Genomic DNA, 3,050 nt, shown 5'->3' on the forward strand with positions numbered 1-3,050 from the left:
GCGGCACCGACTGCGTGGAAAAGCTCATCGCCACTGGACGGTGGTGGTGTGTGTGTGGCATAGGTGTGTTAGTGGTGTGTCTGGTGTGGACTATGATACAGTCATGTGATATACATTCATCCTAGTACTGTATTCATTTTAGAAACTGACTCTAACCATGCGCGCGTCGAAGTGCTGTTACTAGTACCAACAGTGGCAAGCTCAATCATAACAGGGAATGCACATTCCCCTCAAGAAACTAAACAAACCATCCTAACATATCCAATGCCAAGCCTCCTGCACACACTCCATCTACTGTAAATAGGAGGTGAACACAACTGTCTGTGGGCGGGTGTAATCAATAATGATAATTAATTGATTGCATTAGGGGGTGGAGTACGCGCCTGTGGGTCCACCTTACAGTAGGTGGCTCAAAGAGCTGTTACATAGCCTTTAGGGGGGGGGTGGGAACATCACCTCTTCCACCCACTTGTGGGGGGGATGCACTGCAACAGGTTGGTGAATGGACGGGGGGCGAGGGAAGGCCTCACCCACCGACACTATTTGTACAATACACAATATGCGGTGTTGTCGGAGGAGCGTTTAAACCAGTTCAGTCCCTATATCCTCTTGACTGGGGGGGGGTTCCTTCCCTTTCTCCTGGCTGCTATTGTGCGTCTTTTCTGTTTGTGAATACAGGTAGGCTCCCCATGCCTCTGAGATGCCTGTACACTTTGATTACTGTTATCCTTCGCTAATCCATGGCCACTGGATTGCCATGGGACTTGCATGCACATACTTTTTTTCAGGGCCTTTTTTAAAACACACTGAATACCGTTGAGAGGCAAGCACAACACAGGGATGTCATGGCTCTTGACCACCTAGCCTTTAATACCCAAGCCCAGCCCCATCCTGTCACAGGAAAATTGATCATGGCTCGCCACCCTAGCCTTACTTACCCAGCCCAGCCCATCCTGTACAGCGATGTCATGCGCTCTGCCACCTAGCCTTGACACTACCCAGCCCAGCCATCCTGTACAGCGATGTCATGGCTCTGCCCCTAGCCTTTAGATACCCAGCCCCAGGCCAGGTCCTGTAACAGGATGTCATGGCTGCTGGCCACCTAGCCCTTTTAATACCCCAGCCCAGCCCAGGCCCATCCTGTACAGGTGTCATTGGCTTCTGCCACCTAGGCGCCTTTAATACCCAGCCCCAGCCCTCCGGTACAGAGATTCCCATGGCTCTGCCACCTAGCTTTAATTACCCCAGCCCATCCTGTACAGGATGTCATGGCTCTGCCACCTAGCCTTTAATACCCAGCCCAAGCCATCCCTGTACAGGATGTCATGGCTCCTGCCACCTAGCCTTTAATTACCCAGCCCATCCCTGATTGTACAGGATAGTCATGGCGTTCTACCACCTAGCCTTTACTACCCCAGCCCATCCATGTACAGGATGCTCCATGGCTCTACCACCTGCCCTTTAATACCCAGCCCAGCCCAGCCCATCCTGGACAGAGATGCTCATGCTCTGCCACCTAGCCTTTAGAGACCCAGCCCAGCCCATCCTGCGCTACAGGATGTCATACGCTCTGCCACCGGTAGCCTGTAATACCCAGCCCAGGCCCAGCCCATCGCTGTACCAGGAATGTCATGCTCTTGCCACCTAAGCCGTTTAATACCCAGGCCCAACCCAAGCACCACCTCCTGTACAGGCATGTCATGGCTCTGCCACCTAGCCTTAATACCCCAGGCCCAGCCACAGCGCCATCCTGTACAGGCATGTCATGGCTCTGCCACCTAGCCTTCAGATACCCCAGCCCACGGCCCAGCCCATCCTGCTACAGGGATGTCACTGGCTCTGCCACTAGCCTTCTAACCCAGCGCCCATCCTGCTACCAAGTATACATCCTTTCACCACAGTCTATAGTTTACCATTGTGCTGTTTAGCTCATGCTAGTGTTCTCTGTCGGGAATGATTGAAGTGATGAAGAGGCCATGGGAATACGCACCGCCTTTTTGTTGCTCTGCGTGTGTGAGCTTAGCGCATGTAGCGTATGTCTGTACACAAAAGGCAATGCAGGCAGGCCGGCTGGGCCCCATCAGGTCAAGGACCAACGGAGGCCTTAGCTGTGTCTCTTCTCTGCAACCCAGAGATGACTGTTACTCACCCTGCCTGCCTGCCTGGCTGGCTGTTTGTAATGGAGCATGTCTCTCCAGTCTTCTCTCTTCCAAATTGATGACATTTGAAGCTTTATCAAAATACAAAGTGGCTCCAAGGCATCCCATTGACTCACTGCCAGTCACATATTATGGGGGTTAGGTTCAGATGCTTTAGCCATATTCTAAGGTGCCGTTGTCTAATGTGCCTATGGTCAATGAGCCCTTTTTCCGGTCTCATTGTTATCGTAGTCAGTTGAGATAGTGCGGGGGAGAAGAGACAGATAAGTCTGTTGTTTGCTAGATCTTACCTCCCAGTCCATTTATTCTCAGGAGCACATTGATCTTCTCTCAGTGTCTGTGATCACCTTAGCGCTATTCTAAACAAAGGCTTTTATTAATAATATATTCAAGTTATTGTGACACAGATTAATTTAAATGTAATTAATACTTTTTTCCTTTAATGAAATGCAAGTTCAGGCAATGGAAATATTATTATTCACTATTTCTTTAATCTCACGTGAATAATGAATGCAACAATTTCACAAAGAGACAATAGAGACTGTATGTCTGTACAATCACCCCTAACGTTTACCATGCATATACCACTATCTAGGAACTATCTGAGTTCCACACAGAGCGGTATAAAAAAACGTAAAGACTAAAGCATTAATATACATTCTGAAGTTAGATATAGACTCACACAAATGTAATATCAGTATTTACAACATTGACTCTGTCTACCTCTGCTACATTACCCCAGCGAAAGAGCTCATTTTGTTTTAATCATCATCAAAGGGAAATATGGTTTTATTTGCTCTCCTTTGATTTCCTGTAAATGACTGTGCAAATGTTGACGTTTGTTCTTGCCTGTGGAACAGAATTGCTCGCTGGACAATCATCCAGGAGAAC

This window comes from Salvelinus sp. IW2-2015, unplaced genomic scaffold (assembly GCF_002910315.2).
Source record: "Salvelinus sp. IW2-2015 unplaced genomic scaffold, ASM291031v2 Un_scaffold4510, whole genome shotgun sequence".
Classification (NCBI taxonomy): domain Eukaryota; kingdom Metazoa; phylum Chordata; class Actinopteri; order Salmoniformes; family Salmonidae; genus Salvelinus; species Salvelinus sp. IW2-2015.